This window comes from Sceloporus occidentalis, unplaced genomic scaffold (genome assembly GCF_023333645.1).
Source record: "Sceloporus occidentalis isolate IW3139 unplaced genomic scaffold, rSceOcc1.0.p SCAF_7, whole genome shotgun sequence".
NCBI lineage: Eukaryota > Metazoa > Chordata > Lepidosauria > Squamata > Phrynosomatidae > Sceloporus > Sceloporus occidentalis.
Genome location: NW_028316987.1, coordinates 165,626 through 186,514, shown reverse-complemented (window position 1 = coordinate 186,514; position 20,889 = coordinate 165,626). Strand labels below are relative to the sequence as shown.

At 40.8% G+C, this 20,889-nt stretch overlaps 1 protein-coding gene across 5 annotated transcripts in view; it reads left to right on the top strand.

Annotated features, from left to right (window-relative positions):
• LOC149308955 (leucine-rich repeat-containing protein 4B-like) overlaps positions 1-20,889 on the top strand; it is a 146,011-nt gene that overhangs the window by 7,001 nt on the left and 118,121 nt on the right. Inside the window, exon 1 of one of the 5 annotated variants that reach the window (XM_089531499.1) lies at positions 1,550-1,569. The exons of the other annotated variants lie outside the window; for them this stretch is intronic. The gene's annotated coding sequence lies outside the window, so the exon portion shown is untranslated. Of the gene's footprint in view, positions 1-1,549; positions 1,570-20,889 lie in introns of those variants that run through there. 5 annotated transcript variants of the gene reach the window in all.

Genomic DNA, 20,889 nt, shown 5'->3' with positions numbered 1-20,889 from the left:
CACCTTGTAAAAATTACTTTTTGAAGTGCAACTTCCAGAATTTCCTTGCCAGTCTGGTTAGTGGCTTTGCTGGGTAAGGGGTTTTGGCAGTCCAAAAAGGTAGTATTTTCAAAGTCTTTCCTAAAAATAGTTATTTCAGATGGAATAGAGATCCAGTGAGTCAGGTTGAGATCTAGAGCAATTGGCTTCAGTGAACAGCAGCAGGTGCACAAAAGATATGCACAGTCTGGTCCTAGTTATATTTACTCAGGTCATTTTCTAGTACTTCCTCTGGCACTGACCTCTTGGTAAGCCTGGGTAAGATTGTATCCCCATGTAATCCTCTAAAGATTTGTGTGTGTACATGATTACTGCTCCCCTGTCTTCTATCAGCATAAAATGAATACTTAACATTCAAACAGAGATCTTCCATGTGCATTTTTTTTAATCCTTACAGTGATCCTGTAAGGTAGGCTAATATTATTTCATCTGTTTCTAGTCTTCAGAAGAGGATGCTGTTGCCCATGTAGCCAAATGACATCACTCACACACAAGAGAGAAAGTACCAGCTGGGGGATATTTGCAAAAGTACCAAAACAACCCTAAGTGGGCAAGTAAAATAGTTCAAGCTCATGGACTGCTGACTGACTTGCTAGTTGGAGGGGACCCACAGTAAGCGAGGAATGGAATGGAGTAGCTGGAATTGTGAGCAGGGCATGCCCCAGACTGTAAATATCACAGATGAAGTTGGTGGTGGCAAAAAGCTGACGTTGTGACTTTTTGTAAATCTGTGGGGGTGGGATGTGAACTTTCCAGTAGCTCAGAACAGTTTCACACTGCTCCATAAACTACTTATATAAATGTATAGGCACATACTCTGTAGGTGGCTTGAGAGAGATGGCTCTTCTGATAGCCATTACTTTATTGTAATAGGGCAATTTAACAGAGAGGGAGATAAAAGAGTAGTGTAGTGGTTTATATGTTGGACTAGGAAACTTGGATTCATTTTCTTTCTCAGCTATGAAACTCACAGAGCTTCATGATTAGTCTAGTCTTCATATACCAATCTGCCCTGCCTCGCAGTGTTGTTAGGGAAATAACATATGATGGGTAGTGCTGCATATTCCATCCTGAGCTTTTTGAATGAAGAAGGGTAAGTTCAGTTGTAATCATTACACACACACACACACACACACACATTATATATATATATATAATGATTACAACTGAATATATATAGTGGGAGTGGTAAAACATGAGAGATGAAGTTGTTGTTTCTGATCTATGGTGACCTATATTTGTTCTGAGTGGGTTTGCCTTTTCCTTCCTCAGAGGCTGGGAGACTGTGACTTACCCAAGGTCACCCAGTGGGTTTTCATGGTTGAGCAGGGATTTGAACCCTGGTGTCCAGCATTATTGTCCAACAGTCAAACTACTATACTACACTGTCTCTCACAAGGGATGAATTTGTGTGTTTGTGCCTTCCAGCTGCCTGTGAATTCATGACAACCCCATGAACTAGAGGGTATCTATGAAGAAGAGGTATTGGACTTGGAAGTGTGGAGGATATGTGGATGATGATTCTTTAAGGTATTGATTAGCTGGACTGTTTGGACCCCTTAATGATTATTTTATGTGACCTTTGTAGACAGGAAGTTATGATTTAGTTAAATGTGGGAAAGGACAATTAAGGGCTGAGGTTTGTGGCTTTCATTAATCCTCCTTATTTTCTTTTCCATAATTTATTACCTGACAGTGTTTTGAAATGCATGTCTGGAACTTTTGGATTGGTATTGGTATTTGGATTGCCTAAGAAAATTCTATGAAATTCATGGGGTCACCATAAGTCGAAAGGAGACTTGAAGGCACACACACACACACTTATGGTTAACTGCTGGAGGATTTTAGTCTTGCTTCTCCCTGGCTTCACTTCCATAACTGCAAATGTCTTATGGTTAATGTATTGTTACATTGCAATCAGAGCATGAGAGCTATTTTTTCTGTTTATGAAATTGATAGTGGTGGTGGTGAAGATGATGATTTAATACCTGGGGGAATTGAGAAGGGAAATTTGTTAATTGCTGAGCCCATGATTAAGGTAAGAAGCACATTGTTTACACCTGAGTATGTTTGCTGTGAGAATATCCACGTCATCTGGTTTGTTCTGGATGGTCTGAATTCTACTCTTGCTGTGTTTTAGTCCTAGAGAAGCCTTTTCTATTCTGCTTCCCCTGCTATTTTGGACATTAGCTCCCATTAGCCCTGGACAGAATGGTCTAGAATGGTGGGAGATATCCAGAATATATAGAGAGTACCAGTTTGAGAAAGGCTAGGCAGTGTTCCTTCCTCCATACCCCTTCTTTGTGACTGTGCCTTTCTAAGCAGACACATGGTTCCACTGCTGACAGTGTTAATATACTATGCATCTTTCTCAGCCTTTAGAAGAATCTCTGGAAAAGAAGAGCTGTGGGGCAAAGGATTAGTTACACCAGAACATGGATCCCTAGAAATTAATGGATTGCAAATGGTGGAATTTATGGCCATTGGCTATCATGGCTGGAGCTACAAAATCTGATGTCCAACAACATCTGGGTAGCTATGTTTGGGAACCACTGGAACCTGTGAGATGAATGGCAGAAGGAGCACACAGTTGAAGGAGTTGATAAGAAGAGTCATCATAAAGAAGGAAGTGGGAATGACAGTGGAAGTCTAAATTCAGATTAGGGGCTTCTTCACATTACACAGTTAGAAGGTTGTGGTTTCACTTTAACTTCCACGGCAACATTGCAAGAAATACTCCAGTTTAGAGAGGGCTGCTTAGAATTCTCTGCCAGAGAGCTCTGAAGCCCCACCAAACTACAAACCCCAGAAATCCAAAGCAGTTCAAGTAGTGTCGTAGTGCTATAATATTAGTGCAGAAGGTCTCCAGAACATTCCTATTAATATGTTTTAAAGCGGGGGTAGGCAACCTTTCGCTGTACATGGAGCTGGATTGCAGCACACATTAGCCTTAGCAAGCATAGCCATTGGAAATTGTATTGGAAATCTGGAAGGCCACTAGTTGCCCATCTCTTTTTTAAAGAGAGGCTCAGCCAGCTAGTTGTTGCTGTTTTGGGGTGTTCAGGATTTCACTTTCTACTTGTATTAGGTCAAGGTGGAAATCATGCAGCTCTCAAGAATGAATGAATGAATGAATGAATGAATGTTGTTGGATTGCAAGTCCCAGCAGTATTAGCCAGCATAGCCAATAGGGAGGAATTTGGGGAGGAGAAATATAACATGTGGAAGAGGACATGATCCTGATTCCTTTGTTAGGGAAATGAAAAATATGAGAAATATTTGGAAAATTAAATTTTGGTTCATTTCTAAAATTTATTTTGTTTAATATGCACACACATATGTTTTCTCTCTCATACACATGTGTTTCCATACGCCATTAAACAGATTACAACAAGCTCTCAACACATCATTCTGCAGGAAAGAATCATTTGCTTGGCTTACCTCTTGTCCTAAGACCTATAAGATGCTTGCCTGGAAAAGTTTTTTTTAATTGTAACTCTCAGTATCTCTCACCCAGCTTTACATGAGCATGAATGACACAACAACCAGCTAAAGAAGTCCACAACCTGATGTAATACCTTTGCCCAAATTTCTGTTTTGTCAGTCTATTTACTGTGATGATGAGGAAGTGATTAAGTTGCTTAATGGTGAAGAAAGAACATTACATCAGATCTACTTAAAGAAGTGGTCCATGGACCAGTTCTGGTCCCTGAGCTCCAGGCTGATGGTTTGCAACGAGTTACTTGTAAAGAAACAATTGTAGCAAATGGGCACAAATATGGTGCTGTTCCTTGGCTCATTGGAACAAGAACCCCAGCAGCCCTGCATATCATAATTTAGAAATGCTGGATTACATCTCTTCCTTTCTAGGGGTCTTTGTGCACAGTAGTGACTGGGAACACTGGAACAATGAATCAACTTTGAGTTTTAGTCCAAAAGGGAACTATCCAAGGTGATGAGTACTAATTCCCATAATAGGTTCAGCACCTTGGATAGCTCTTTTAAAATTTGGGCTAAAATCCAGATTAAAGTCACTGCTCTGCTCACATTGGACCCACTAGCCTCAGCTGCTTCCTGAGTTACAGTTTTACATTTGAATGTCAGTAAGTAAATTGAAGGATGCATGCGGGAAATGGGCAGAGTTGATGACCTGTAAGAGTTTGGCCTCAAGGAAGTCCTTCAGCTGCCTTTTTGTATAGTAGGTGCAACAGTTGTCTGGGGCAGGGTGAAAAAGAACTAGGCTTTGCCTTAGGTGACGATCTGGCCCTAGTAAGCATAGCCATTGCAGGGATTCCTGACAGAGCAGAGAGCAGGGTGGGCACAGTGTAGCGGGTATTACTGGAAAGTCCAGCAGTCAGCACATGTTTCACACTTCATTGGTAGGCAGTGCAGGTGAAAAGAGCATCCAGGCAGATTACTGGAATTATAGTGTGAATCTTTGGGAAAATGAAACAAATGCAAACAGATAGCTCTGCTGTTTTGTGAGGGAAAGCAAACAAACAAAAAGCACAAATAATGTAAATATAATCACCCCACAGTTGGGCATTTATTTACTACATTTATTAGGACAAAAAATGCCACCAAAAATGTGGCATTTTTCAAGTTGTCCAGAATTCTTCACCAGGCTACATGGCACATACAAAGCAAAGTATTGATTCCAGAAATTCAAGTTTGAAAAACAGATGCAGTATTTTGTACACTTTAAACAGCAGTAATGCATGACAGTACTTGACATGGTCAGTACTTTCTGCATGGAAAGATCCCACTCTAGCTTTGTGCACTGAATCATACCCTCCAACTGTTCCAGTTTGTTGGGGACAGCCCCAATTAATCCTCTGTCACCACTCCTTTTCAGCTGTTTCTAAAATATCCCACTTTCTCTCTTCTCTCTTTGTCCTCAGCTTATTTTCGCTGCTGCACACTGAGTTCACATTAACTCAGCAGACGAGAGGAAGGGTCGGAATCCTATCCTTCCCAGCAGCCTCAGGCAAAAGCAAATTGCTGCAATCTGTCCTAGCTCATGTGTTCTTCTTCATTAATAACCTCAGCCATCTTGATCACATTCTGGTGGCTGTAGTCTACGAAACTGCATACTACAATGGTGGTATTAGTCTTTAAAATATTGCACAAATCTCACCCACTGCACCCTTTTGGAAATAGTCACAACAACACAACTTCTCCCAGCAGTATCCATAATTTAAAATGCTGCAAAAATATTTGCACAAGGGTATCAGTTTGTATTTTTACAAGCAAACCTAAGTTGGGAAACGTCCCTCAATGTCCTTTGGCTCTACAGGGGAAGCAGGAGCATTAGTGAGCTAGACAATAGCAGCTGAGGATGCTCTGTTTTTCAATCTGAAATTTAAAGGCAGTAGCCACAGTATTCATCCTATCCCTCCAAGTAGGTTCAATCCTTTGTATAGTCTTTTAAAATTCAGACCAGGACCCAGATGAGATTCACCATCCTTCTGACACTGGGCCCACTATCTTCTGCTGGGAGTGGGTGTTTGGGGATTGTGCATGTGAGGACTAAATGAAGGGAAGCTATGTGAGAATAGTAGTAGTAGTAGTAAGAAGCTGGTGTAGATATGTATAAGGAGTAGGTGGAGAGATACTGAAGGAAATTGTGTGTGTCAATAGGGCAGGTCAGTGTGGGGTTTGGGAAGTGGGTATAGCTAGGGTGGTCATTTTCAGGCCATCCAACAGACCTAGCCAGTTGTGACGGTTGATGGAAATTGCCATCCAGTACCATTCAGAGCACCACAAACTGCTCACTGCAGAGTATAGAAAAGATTAATGGGGATGGGGTTTATGAAGGACAAAAATGGACATAGGAGGAGATGACCAAAAAGTCTGCCATTTCCCAAACTCATCCCCATACATACCTTTGATGAATCCCAAGCCTCTGCATGTTTACTCAAAAGTAATCCTGACTGAGATCTATTGGCTTAACTCCCAAATAAAATGAATATGGGACAATTTACTCCTCTGAGGCAGATTGATAGAAATGGGGTGGGGGGAGAGAGAAAGAACCAGTTCCTTTCCTATTTACAAAAGCTTCTATATCTTGTAGCCTCAAGGCAATTTTTATTCTTTCACCAAAAAAACAGCCCCATCCCTCCAGTTTATTGTTTACAAGAAACTGTGTTTATGGGGATGGAATGTCAGAGTGGAGAATTGTGGGCCTGGAGGTGAGGAGCCGAGAGCAGGAAGTGAATGGAGAGCAGGGATTCATATTGGGATCTGTGCAGATTCTGTGGACATGTAGTAATGCAATCATTAACCCCCTGGCTCTTCAAAAATCAATGCTTGCTCATGATTAAGTGTCAGAAGCAACAGCTAAAGAAAACATGTATTTGTATAGTAGAAGCCAAATAACCTTAAGCTGTTTCTTTCTATATATCCCACAAGTTTACATGTGATATAGTAAGGATTGCCATCAGCAATTTTCATTTCCCCTGAAATACTGATCTTGTAACATTGTTATGTTCTTCTGTTCTTTCTTTTCATTGCCTAAATTTTGGATTTTGTTTCACAATAAAATTCCATGCTAAAATGAAAACAAAAACCAATACTTCCCCCAAATGAATTAACTGGCCATTCATGTTCTAGTCTCATCTGAAAGCCAAATGGCAGTATGGGAGATGACAAAATGCATTTCTCTCTTTAAAGCAGTGAGATGGGAATAAATGTCTTCCATTTATTTTGGTATAGATTTACTGTATCTTTGCCCCACCTGGTATGGCCAATGGAAAGAGATTGCAGTTGTCCTCCCTTGGTGTAGCCTCATCTTACCAGCATTGGGTATTCACTGATACAATGCATTTACACATGGCGGCTCCATTTAGTAGCCATTTGTAGACCTAGCTGTCTTCACCTTGTTTTGTGGCATGAATTCCTTCTCTCTGCGGTGAACAGAAGGTATATTGGACACCTATTGGGAGATCTAAGTGTGATTTGAAGGAAGTCTGTAAAGGTTCTTAATTCACAATAGTTGAACAACAGCAAGTACATTTTTTTGTGGAAAGGGAATTACCCACTTTGGCTAGTTTTTGCTATTTCTCTGTCAGCCTCAGTATTCTGTTTCTCAGTCTGTTTCACTTGCTTTTTTATGCAGTTCCACTGCCTGGTTTGAGGTTTTTTTTATAGAATTCCTGAGCCATAATAATTCAGAAAAAGCATATGCCATTTATCCTCGTGTGTGGTTTGTGGGATATAGGAAGTAGCTGTCCCAGCCCTACTTCCATTTTGCCCATCTTTTCCTCCTCTTGGAGCATGTTTTGCCTATGTCTATCTGGTTGGTAATCCGCAGTGTTCTAGGTGGCAAACAAGGGCAATTCTTCAAGCACAATGTTTGTTCATCCCTGCCATAGGTTAGTAATGTAGAATCTATGACAAAATATTTTCTTTTGCCAGTCCTGAAACGACGGCCAGTCAACTTGAAAGTGGAAAGCCAATTTCTTTTTCTCCACGTTCCTGCGATTTGTGTTGCTAGCGAACAAATCCAGATTTACTTGTCATGAACCTGCTATGATTTGGGCCAAGACAGAGAGCTCCTGGCTAACAATGTGGGATGGTTGTGTGATGCAGATGGACAAGCCTTGTTTACTATTATGGAATGAATGTTCATTTTCTCATACCTGCCCTGGAGCAGGAACCTCTCAGTGGTCCAGGCTGTGAATGGTTCTGGTGGTACTGGCAATGAAGCTGTAACTCCAGTTAGGGTAAAACACATTAAATTATGGAGGCTGATGTTGACATGGCCTGGGTGAATGTCTCTTTAAACATATGGTGGCTTCTCTGAGTTAAGAATATAGTATGAAAGAAATAAAATAAATTCTCTGGGTGGGTTGTTTGATTGTTAGTTGAATACAAGATTGTATCAGCGAGTAATTTCCATAGATGCTGGGATGTTGCACAGCCAGGTTAAGCATTTCAGAATGTTAATTACATGTGGTAGTTTGGCGAGAAAGAGAGGTTTTTACAAAGCAGTTCGGCCCTCTACTCCAAGCCATGCTGTGGTAGGGGGAAGGGAGGAAATCTCACTTATACATAATGATTAGAATGTTCTTTCTCCCCTTTTGTCTAATTGCAGGAGTGGGGAAAGTACTTCCCTCCAGATATTGCTCAGTTGCAACTCCTAGCATTTGTAAGTTGGCTAGACTGGATAGGATTGCTGGAAGCTGTAGTCCAGTAACATCTGGAGGACCACCACAAGTCTTGCTCCTGGTCAGTGGATGGGGGACAAAATCCACAAACTCTTTTTTTAAGAATAGGAAGTATAAGATTAAGACAGGAGCCAGAATATTGCAGTGGTTTGAGTGCTGGACTAGACTAGAATTTCAGGATACCAGGGTTTAAATCCCGGATCAGCTGTGGAACTCCAGTGGGTGATCTTAGGCAAATTAACCTCAGAGGAAGGCAGTAGCAAACTTCTTCTGAAGAATTAGAAGATTCTGAGCCTTGACATTTGTTTTGAATATTAGAACTGCGTGGCACTTAACAGTCTTTCCAAGCCTCCTCCCAATCCTTTTGTGGTTAAACCCAGATTTCTTCATGTCAGCAGCAGAACTGCCAGAGTGGGAAAGGAGAGATGTTTTTCTTGCTGCTATGGTTAAGTGAATGAGAGTCAGCAATCATGGCTGATTTCTTGCAGATCTCTCAGAGATGGATCTAATTTCTTCTTAGCCTTAGTGAAGAGTTTAGGAACCCCAAACTTAGTTTGGAATTTCCATCATCCAGGAAAGATCATCCTTTACTCTTCATCTCCAGAAGACCAGGTTCTGATCTCTCCACCCTGCAAGACAAATGGAACCCAGTATCTTTTCCAAGAGTCCAGAACAAGGCACTCATCATGCCATTGTTCTGCTTTATTCATAGGATTTCAATGAGAAGTCTGGGATAATATAATCTTCTAGTAATTGTAAGTCATCCCTCCAATAGTTTCTCACGTTTCCTTCTGTCTTTCCTCTTAGCACTACAAAAATCCATTAAGGATGGGAAAACAGAATGACTGAAATTTGACTGATAGCACTAGGAGACCAGTTCCAGGCTGGCTTAAGACACATTGCCACAAAACAACACTTTGTGTGTGTTTTCTACATGCCAAAGCTGACTGGCTGGGTAGCTAAGACTTCTTTGCCAATGATGAAGACTGGCAATTATAATAGAACTGGTAATGGTAATAGAACGGGCAACACATCCAATGATAATAGAACTGAAGATATTTAAGGAAAGCGCTTTTGAAAGGGTGCTGTATTATTTTAACTTTTAACTGGTTTTAAATTGCTTTTTATTCTTTTTTCAGTGTGTGTTTTACATTGCTTTAATGTTGTTAATAGTGTAATTCTGTTTTAATATTGACTTTTTGTATATTTTAAACTATATTGCATTCTTTTTAATTTGCAAACCACCTTGAGCCTCAACCTTGGGGAAAAACTGTGGTTTGAGTGTTGGACTAGGGTCCAAATCCCCTCTCAGCCCTGGAAACCCACTGGGTGACCTTGGCCAAGTCACACTCTACCAACCTCAGAGGAAGGCAATGGAGAAACATTATCTAAAGAAATCTTGCCAATCAAATCCTACAAGAGGATTGCCATATGTCAGAGTTGATTGGAAGGCACACATTAAGAACAATGTAGCAGAAGGTTAGTCCTATATGCTAAGCAGTGAGCTGGATGGTGGCCACCATAGGCAAAAAAGTTAAGGTATTGTGAGAGCGCAGCAAAATTTGCTGTTGGATTTTTATTGTCTGATAAAGGGTGATGTGCTTGTGCTTTTTTCTGCCTCAGGAATCAGAACAATTTTGCAGGTTTTGGGTATTCTGCAAATTGAATTGTATGATGTGTATGAGGGTGTGATCAACCTCTGGTGCAAAATATCTTGGGCCAGATGTACCTTGGTGCCTCCAAAGATGACCAGGGGATGATGCAGGGGGAAAAAATCTCTTTGAACACTGAAAATGTATGGTCTCTTGGTAATTGCAAAGGAAGGCAGCAGCTCTAGGAAATTAACACAGACACAAGGGCAAACCTCCAAACACTGCCCCTCAAAAACTTTAAACCTCACTGAGGAAATGTCTGATGGTTTCTGCTGCAGAGAAAAGTTCTAAAGCTCAGCCGTTCTTGTCAAGGAAAGGTAATGAGGTAAAGGAGAGCAAATGATCTTGCTAGAGAAGGCTTAGTTGAGATTTCATGCCAGGAAACAACATCAAATTCTTTTATCCAAAACCCTAGTTCAGGTTCAATGAAGCGTATTGACATGACGTCAGCTACATAATTTATTTGCGACTGATGGGCTTGGGCAGGATTTGAAATATTTGGCAGAGAAGACAAGGAATGAGGAGGTGGTGGTGGGGAGGCACACAGAGGTGGGGTTGGAGACCTCCCTTCCCACTGCCCAGAAAGTTCCAGTGGTCTTGGCCCAGAGACCACAGTGGAAAGCCAACTTCTAGAAGATTTATTTGGCGCTTTCCTTCAGTCTTTAATCTGCAACCTTGAGATCTAGAAACATGTCTATTTAAAAGGGGAAAAGGTGATATTTGCAATAACTAGGAATGGGGTAGAAACTTGTTTCATTTGCATTTTAATACCAGTGGATTACTTTAGCGCAGTGGTCACCAAACTGTGCTCTTTAAGGGATTTTGGACTTCAGCTCCCAGAATCCCAGACTATTGGCCCAGCAAAAGTCCAAGATCTCTTAACGGGCACATTTAGGGGACCACTGGTTTAGCACTTTTAACATCCTAAATCCACAAAACAGTGATACCTTTACTGGGCCAACCAAAATGCATAAAATACATGTTGCAAAGTTTTGAAGCTTTATTTTGCTTTCTCCTGTATGATTTTTAACACCTTTGCCTGATGAAGAAGCCAGTGGAGCTTCAAAAGTTTGCAACATGTATTTTGTACATTTTGGTTGGTCCTATAAAGGTATCATTGTTTTGTGGATTTTAGATGTTATTGTATTTTGCTATATGGCCAACATGGCTACCCATGGATATGTTTTTTTTAACACTTTTGACCAAATATATGAACCAAAGCTCACTTGTTGTTTTTCTTAAGTGTCTTCATGTCACCTCTGACTTGTGGCGATCCTGTCACTGGATTTTATTGGCAAGGTTTGTTCAGAGTAGGGTTTGCTATTACTTAACTCTGACTATAGCCTACAGCACCTGGTATTCCCTGGCCATCTCTCTTCCAAGTACTAAATGTATCTGACCCTGCTTAACTCCTGAGATCAGACAAGATCTGGAGCCTTCAAGGTATTTAGGCTAAAACTCATTTACTGTATCCCATTTAGCAGTGCAATTCTGCATTCCTGCAAGAATGCGTACACTCTGGGAGAATGCACACAAGCTGTGTACAAGAATGAAAGTAACAGTCAAACTGAATTGCCTTAGCAAATTCTCTTGCAAAAATGAGTATTTTCTGCAAAATGGCATACAAAAATGGATGTAGGAAGAATGTGTACAGAAATGAGTAAAAGAAGGGCTACTGTATTCCTTTATGCTTTGTAAAATGCCAAAACAGACTAACATTGATATCTCTTTAAATACTACTGAGAATGTTCGTGTTATTTATTACTGTCTCTTATTTATATCCTGCCTTTCTTCTAGTGAGCTCAGGAAGGCAAATATGGCTGGCTCTCCTTCCTACTTTATCTTTACAACATCCTGCTAAGGCAAGGGTGGGCAAAGTCCAGCCCATAGACCCCCAAATGTGTGCTAGTGGGAATGGAGGCATTCTTGCCACATTTTTGGTCCCCCTGGGACAATTTAGACCTAGTAGAGGCCTTTTTTTTTTTTTTTTAAAGGAGGTGAACCAGAAGTGACCTCTGGTTCACTTCTTGTTGTTTAAAAAACCTTTCCTGGGCCTAAAATGGCCTGAGAGGGCTAGAAACATGGTGAAATGGTTTCAGGTCCTTAGAAGGTGTTTAGGGCATCTGGGGACCATGTACAGTACTGTATAATTTACTTTGCTGAGGGTCTGCAGCCCTCTATGGTCTCAGTGAGGGCCTAATTCAGTCCCTTAGGCTTCCATATTTGCCCACTCCTGCCCTAAATTAGGTCAAGAAGTGAGAAAAAGAGCAGCTAAAGTTCACCCAGAGTGTTTTATGGCTCAGTGGGGACATGATCCTATATTCCTCCAGTTTCATTTCTGCATTCTAACCACTCTGCGTCATTCATATGATTTTTCAGGTGCTGCTCTTCTGCACAGTATGGCTGATTGACTCCCATTCTTATTTATGACATAGTGCACTCTATGTCATGGGACTCATTCTGTGTTGGAGTTGATATGTGAAGGGCCATGTCTTCACGGTAGAGGCAGGACTACCATCTTGCAGTCCTCTTTAATCCTATTGGGGAGGGGGATGCAACATTAGTTACGGTTATATAAGTTTAACTCCATTAGTAGCTATTATGCAAAATGCTCCCAAATACAATCTATATCTCTACAGGGGAATCGGAACCCCTAACCAAGCAGAGCAATCATCCAAGCCCTAACTGAATTTCAAATTGCTAGGCAAACAATTAAAAGACTAGCTATAGATAGAGACTTGGGGAAATACAAATCAAAGCTTGCAACAACCTGGACAGAAAGAGATTGCTACTGCCCAAGGCTATTTCTCTGGCAGACGACCTCATATCAGTGAACTGGGTAAAGTAATGGCTGGCTTCCCCCAATGATGGAATGATCAGGTCAGTAGGCAGCAAGGAAACTGTGCAGGGGGAAGGGAGTCGCTTGGAAATACTCATCCATTAACATTTATTATGCACAGCACCGTTGTTTCCCTACTGCTTTTGTGAATTCTTCATACAGCAGTCCTATCAAATCAGGGATCTTACACTGTATATTATACAAATAATGCAGGGGAGATGTGGTGGTGGTTTTACCAGGCATCTGTTTTAGAAAGAAACAAAAAAGCAGAAGCAATCAAAACTCATAGCCAAATAAGAGTGAGGGTATCACTGAAGAAAACTCAATAGTGAGGACAAGTGAAGGTAAGTTAAATGAATGATTTTTAAAAAAGAGTCTGCAAAATCACTAAAATGGAGATGAGTTGTTTTTCAGTAGTGTTAAAAATATTCATGAAAAATGGTGAATAATTTTGGCTCAGTGTCCTAATTCCAACCAAAGAAGCAGGAATCCCCCTCTCCATATGTTTGAAAAGTGAAGAGGAATTTTCCTTATGCTATATGAAGAGGTTACAGGGGCGAGGAAAGGAAAAATGACATTTTCCCCTTTTCTCACTCTCCAGAAACCTTCCTCTATCCCTTTTTGATCAATGGGGACGATGGTATGGTCTGTCACCTTCCTCAAGCTTCCCTCTGAGTTTAGCTGCAGCTTTCTTAGTAGCTACAGTGGCTGGGTTGAGGCTGGGGAAATGGATTTTCCTGGAAACAATATACTGTGCTGAACTATCCCAGATACAGAGACAGCATGGGATACTGCTTTGTGTGTTGGACTGGGCCTGCATCCACAGTACAGAAATAATCCAGTTTGCCGCCACTTTAGGTGTTTTGGCTCAATGCTTTGGAATTCTGGGAACTGTAGTTTTTTGAGACATTTAGCCGCCTCTGTCAGAGAGCTCTGGTGCCACAACAAACTACAGTTCCCAGAATCGCATAGCATTGAGCCATGCCCATCAAACTGGTGACAAACTGGATTATTTATGCACTGCAGACGCAGCCTGGGGACTCTGGGAGGCTAGGGTGTGAATCCCAATTCAACCATGGAACCCCACAGGTTGACCTAGGGCAAGTTATATATAGCCTCTCAGCCTTAGAGGAAAACAGTGGCAAACCCCCTCTGAACAAATCTTGCCAAGAAAACATTTTGATAGGTTCACTTTAGGATCACTGTAAGTTGGGAAAAAACTGAAGGCAAACAACAGTTTGGGAGTGGCTTAGCACTGAATAAGACATGTTAGCTTGACAAAAGATGTGCTCTTCATCTAGTAGAACCTTCTTGAAATGGTTTGTTGATACAGATCTGTCTAGCTGTCTGCATTTTTGGACTCTGTTTGAGGTCCTGGCCATGTAGAGTATCATGATGATGCATGTCTTTCATAATGTAGTGATGATACCACTAAGGTCAAGTGAGTTACAATGGGAAGGAGATAAAATGTAGAGAATTATCCTCTTTCAGTTTGAACAGCTGTTAGTATCCTAGAAGGGGACACTTCAACAATGAGGAGAGAGGTATATTTAAACATGCACACATAAACATACCAGGTACCAGCTTTGGCTGATACGCCAACTGCGCCCCTACCTAGACTGAAAGGACATTGAAACTGTGGTACACGCACTGGTAACCTCTTGTTTAGATTTCTGTAATGTGCTCTACATGGGGCTACCTTTGTACCAAGTCTGGACGCTTCAATTAGTCCAAAATGCAGCAGCCAGATTGGTCACTGGAACCTCCAGGATAGACCACATAACACCTGTTTACACTGGCTGTCAATTAGCTTCCGGGCCAATACAACGTGTTGGTTATCACCTTTAAAGCCCTACATGGCTTGTGCCCGAGTTACCTGAGGGAACGCCTCTCCCTACATAATCCGCCCAGCACTCTCAGAACAACTGGGAAGAATTTACTAGATCACACAAGAGTTAGACTAGTAACTACTTCCCAAAAAGCATATACAGCTATGGCCCTCACGCTTTGGAACAACCTTCCGGAAGAGATCCGACTCATTTCTATCTTAGAAGCCTTTAAGAAGGCACTAAAAACTTATCTCTTCCGGCAAGCATACCCCCCTGATCTTCTATAAAGATCTGAAGATAACTCTACCTCAGGATGTAATGAGATTTTAAAATTGTATTATAGTGTTTTGGATAGCACACTGTTTTAAATTGTGATTTTAGATAACTGTTATTGGAATTATTGTTGTATGGAATGTATTGGTTGTAATCCCACTTCGATCCGTCGGGAGAGGTGGGAAAATACAAATAAAACTTATTATTATAATTATACCAGTTTCTCTACATTGTACAGCAGGGATTGTGAACTTTGGTCCTGCAGATGTTTTGAACAACTCTCATAATCTGTTACCACTGACAGTGCTAGGGGCTGGGGATTCTGAGAGCTGAAGTTCAAAATATCTGGGGGACCAAAGGTTCACCTGCTATACAAGGACGTTTAGGAAGGAAAAAGTGGGAGCCTTTTCCTGTCTTGCTCTTTAGAACCCCTTTCCCTTGCACAAAGTGTTCAGATTCAGGTCTGGAAGCTCATTGAACCCTGGTATCTTTTTGTGCTATATTGCACAATGGGGAAAAGTTTCAGGAGGGGGAAGGATGACAAAAACCTTGTTTGTATGTCCCTTTAACCAGAAATTCCTGGTTACAGGAATGTGTAATCCAGATATATTGCATTACAATGCCCAGCATTTTATCCCCCTGGGTATGATGGTTGGGGAAGGGTCATGGAGGCAGCCTGTCAGTCATGGACAAACAAACTAGGTTTGGATATGTTAGCACAGCCTTCCCAAACTAGCATGGCAGTGGGTTGGCATGCCAGGCTGTGTAATCCAGCTCATCTGGAGGCCATCAAACTGTGGAGAGATTGGCTTATTTTTAATGTCCCATAAATTATGGGTTATTGTTCTTCAAAATACCCAGTATTCATAAGCCATCACCAAACCCTGGTTTAAAAGATATCATTTGCTCCTGGGTTCTTTAGATGCAATGAAGTACAATCCTAGGTTTAGCTCTAATGCTGAGCTATCCAACAACTAGTTTCTGTACCCACATTTGTGTCAGTGGGAAGAGGAAAACAGGAATAAAATGGCGTACACAAGCATGCTGCTTGTACATACTGTAGTATAACACTGATACATAACTCATGGTCTAGATATGCAGGGCTGTGCAAGAGTGTTTGCTACTTGATGAGGAACAGTAAATGCAACACTGCCTTTCCATAGTCCAGTTGGTGCATAATGCTAAAAGGTTGCATTTGGCACCTGTTGGAGATTATCAGGGCTTCTCCCTGGGGGTGAAAATATATTAAATAAATAGATAACGTACAAATAACAATAATTAAGTGCTACAATTTACTGTTCTTTCTTGACACAGAAAACTGGTTGCTTTTAAGGATGGCAGAGTGAAAGCTGGAGAAGACTTCTGTACCTTTATTGGTTGGCCAGAAGATAGAATTTCAGCAGATGATGCTTTTTCATTCAAACAGGTAGCAAACAACATCTGCTGAAATTCCCTTTTCCACATTACAGGAGCCCTCTCCAGTCTTCGCTTTGGCAACCCTAGCTGCTTGAGTCAGGTTAGTTGAGGGATTTGGAAGGTTATCATCCAAAAAAGTTACTTTTCTGTGCTCTATTGGAAATACACTACAACAGATTGTGGGGAGTCTGCCACTTGTACACATTTAAGCTTAAAAGAATGGGCCCAGAATGATAGGAAGACTTATGAGCCCCCCCCCACACCCCCATGCTCCTTAAGATATTAGAACTTGCTGTGAGAAACAATATTGCTTTAAATAGCATCTTTTGACACACAGGGCCTTTGTAAAGGTAGCCCCGGATTTATGGAACTTTGTTCGTGAAAAAAATTATTCCTCTCTGCTTGCCTTAAAGAGACTGCCTCATACATTTCTGTTTGAGCAAGCTTTTAATTTCCCTGAGGAGTTATATGTGATGTGTTAAAAGCGTAATCTTTTCATCTCATTCTTTTTTATTACTTCTCCTAATGATTTCTTGATTATCACTCCTTTTATTCTTCCTTTTAATCTTTTTATAGTGTTTTAATTGTTGGAAGCTGACTTGGGGTTGCAAAGAAGGGCAAGTTATAAATATTTCAATAAATAAAATCAGAAATGGGAAACACAGGAAGAGCACAAATGGGACAATGGGAATGAAGGCGGTAGCAAACATAGAAATGTAGCTTAGGGCAAGGCAGGCGCTGAGAACAGTTTCCACAGACTATTCCTCCTGAGCCAAATTTCCATAATTTAACCCACTCTCTGAAGGTGGTAGATTTTGGAAACTAGAAGTATTGTTGTTGCATCATGTTAAGATTAATTTGTTGCCTTCAATTTGTTAAAAATTTCAACAGTGATTTTAGAAGCCATACAATGTTAATTTTAAAGTAGCAATTGGCATTTCATCTTAATTTAATTTATTGCTGAGGGGGAGGTGGATTGGTCATTTTTGTCTATTTTTAGTAACTTTAATTTTTTAAAAATGTAAAACGGTTGTGTTAATATTGCGCTAATAGTGAAAAATGTCATAATTAATCCAATTAAATTTTCTTAACATTTTGACATTAAAAAGCTAATTTTCTTGAATGATGTAATGTCAGTACATTAGCAATAATACTACGGTTTACAGGCTTTGGCACAGAGTATGTGATTACATGGCATTTTACAAGGAGTAAAAAAAAACATATCCCTGCTGCAAGGAGCTTACAATCTAGAAACGAAAACAGTAGGTAAGAGAAATGGAAATATCTGCAGTGTTAGAGATGAATAGGGAGAGAATTTGCAATAATTGCAGCTATATGTATATAGACTTAACTGCAGCATGGTAGTCTCTCTGAGAATTGTGGTTATACAAAGCTTGGGAATATTACCCTTTTGGACCACAACTCCCTGAGTCTCCTAGCCAACATAGCTATAGGCAGTGTTGGTTGGGGAATCTGGTAGTCCAAAAAACCCTAAAATTTCATTGCATAGGGAAGGGGCAGAAGGGTGGCTGCAGATGAAAAAGAGAACTAGTAGGAAGCAGTATCTAAGGTTTAATAGAAAAAATAGGTTTCTAAGGATGGGGTGACTGAGGGAATACTTGAACTCATTTCTCCTGGAGTCCTAGTCCAGCATGCAAATCACTATACCACAATGATACATGTGTTGTCATTCTCCTCCCATAACTTTCCCAAGTTTTGCCTCCCATAATACAATTTAGAACAGATTTGGACTAATCAGATGAATGGCAATGAATGAGGGAATGAGGATGAATTCTCACCCCAGTTAGACAATGATGAATGCAGCCTATGGCTTCACAGAGAAGCCCATAGGATGACAAGTGTCTAGGAAGCCCATCTTCAAGTCAAGCGGTTGCAAAGCCTGTGACTTGTCCAGTCCAGCTGTTTTCAACATTGGGCTGATTCAGAAGGACATTTCCTTGAATCCCGTAACTGCAACATGGTATCTGAAACCCACTTTGGATTTTTTGTTTATCACAGTATTTGTTTTTCTCCATCTGGCTTTAATGGGCATGTTGTTGGATTGCAAATCCCAACAGCTCCAATGAGCACAGTTACTTGTAAAGAATGATGGGAATTGCAGTCCTTCAACATCTGAAGGGTCATACAATCCATACTCCATTTTTTAAGGGTGGCTTTTAATTGTTTTAAACAAACAGTTGCATAGAAGGGGGTGTAGAATTTTGACAGGCAAATATTTCCCTGCAGTGGTACAGTCCTCCAGAATTACCTTCTTCAAAAAAAACGACAAAGATCTTCTGTTCTCCTTTCCATCTCTCTTTCTGCTTTTACCAGTCACATAATGAAATAAAAAGAGAGAGAAGAATCCCCGTCCACCCAAAGCTGTAGTATCATAAGTGAGGTCCATGTTATGTTGGGTGTGACTTAACTGTAGAACTTTAAAAATGTATCTGGTAATTGTGGTCTACAAAAGGACTTTTCCAAGCTGTGCCCATTCAGTGGTCCCAGCCCAAGCTCAGATGAAAGTTCTAGGTGCAGTTTTTCTTTCCGCTTAATATCTGGGCTTTCACAAAAAGAATAAACGTTTCACAAAAGTCATCCTTTCACCTTTTCAGATACTGTCACCTCTTTTGTGATTTGGGGTGGAGGAATCCTGGGGCCCTTTTATAGCACTACTGTATATTCCATTTTAACTGCCATGGCAATATCCTATGGAATCCTGGGATTTGCAGTTTAGGGAGAGGGATTTAGAATTCTCAGCCAGAGAGCTCTAATGCCAGACTACAAGCCCCAGGATTTCATATGATGAAGCCATGGTTGTTAAATTGAAATCATAGTGCTATAAATGGGTAGTATGGAAGTGCCCTGCTTCCTGGAATCCTGATGGCAGGCATTGTTAAACACTCATGCACCAAAATGGGACATTAAATCTTCCAGAATCACCTTGTGTTGGAGAATTCACTCTGAACTACAGCTAGTAATTCTATGGTGTTGACACCTAAAGCATTCTAAACCATCCCCCCACATTTCACCCACTTGCCATGTTCAGATCTTTGTTTTATGTTTTTGCAATGACAACTGGTCCAAAAAGTTTCCCTGCTATTTCCCTGTGAACAAAATGTTTGGAACAGAGCTGTTCTCTGTTACTCTTTGCCATCAAAAATCTTTTTTGGTCCAACCAATATAAAATATTGGAAGGGAGGGGAAATCTTATGGTGGTTTTTATTTTTAAAGGGGGTAAACCATGAAGCTGGAAATGATTTGAAGGCACGCATATATAATAGGACTTGACATCCACAGATTTGGGTATCCATGATAGGTCCTGGAACCAAACCCCAGAAGGGCCCACTGTATTCGTATTCCACTGAACTTATTTTTTTTGGAACGCATTTTAAAATATCCAGTATATCCACTACACTGTGGATGTGTGAGAGTTAAGAAGCATTTAGACTGAAGGCTATGCTTTTCGTGTTGAACAGCATGGTGCAGTGGTTTGTGCATTGGACTATGACTCTGGAGACCAGGGTTTGAATCCCCACTTAGCTATGAAACCCACTGGGTGACCTTGGGTAATTCATACTCTCTCAGCTTCAGGGGAAGGCCAAGGCAAACCTCCTCTGAAGAAATCTTGCCAAGAAGACGCCATGATAGATTTGCCTTAGGGTCACCATAATTTGGAAGCAGCTTGAAGGCGCACAACAACAACTGTGCTTCTTGCACTAATATACTTACATAATATAAAAGCAATATGAAGCAAACTGTGAAATAATCTGAAAACAATAAATAATTAAAACACTCCAACAACCTGTTTTTTGGGTTTTTTTAAAAAAAGAAAAGAATCATAACCATGAATTAGTATTGTGTAGTGTTCTGAGTCTGGGCTAGAACTCTACTTGAATCAACTGGGTAACCTTGGGAAAGTCTCACACTCTCATCCCAAAAAAGAGGCAATGGCAACCTTCCCTTTGAACAAATCCTGCCAAGAAAACTCTGTGATAGGATCACCTTAGGGTTTCCATAGGCTGGAAATAATTTGAAGGCACGCAAACAACATAATCATAACCATTACCAGCCAGAAAAGGTAAACAAATGTGTATTTAAAGATTAATAAAGTTGCTTTTTCTGGAAAGGGTGGAGAAGAGTGTTGCAGAGGGTGCTCTACTCCTGAACTCTGACCAGAGTTTGGAAAAGTTATGCTTCTGAACTGCAGTTTCCAGATTTCCCCAGCCAGCATGGTCAGTGTCCATGCTGTCTGGAAATTCTGGAAGTTGCAATCCAGCAACATAATTTTTCCAATTTTTAACTTGAACACCCTTGATCCAGTGTAGTGGAAAGAGAGATAGGTGGTGGTGGTGTTTAAGAGGATGACGGGTATAGGAGGATTCATCTCTACCAGGGAAAGTATAATAAGGATTGTACTTAAATGCCATGAAGATAGATTTAAACCATGCTGTGGAGGGGGAAATGGCTAGCTCCAAGAAAGTTAATTCTGCAAGATCAGCTTCCTGTGGAAATCATCCAGCAGCAGGACCACTGGCCCAAGCAACCCACACAAATGAATGATGGGGGTGGCAAGTAGTAGCATTATTCAAGATGTCAGTGAGTTTTAGAGGAGGCATGTCTCAGGATTTCTTGTAATGATGCAGAGGTGGATGATATACAGAAATAAGTCT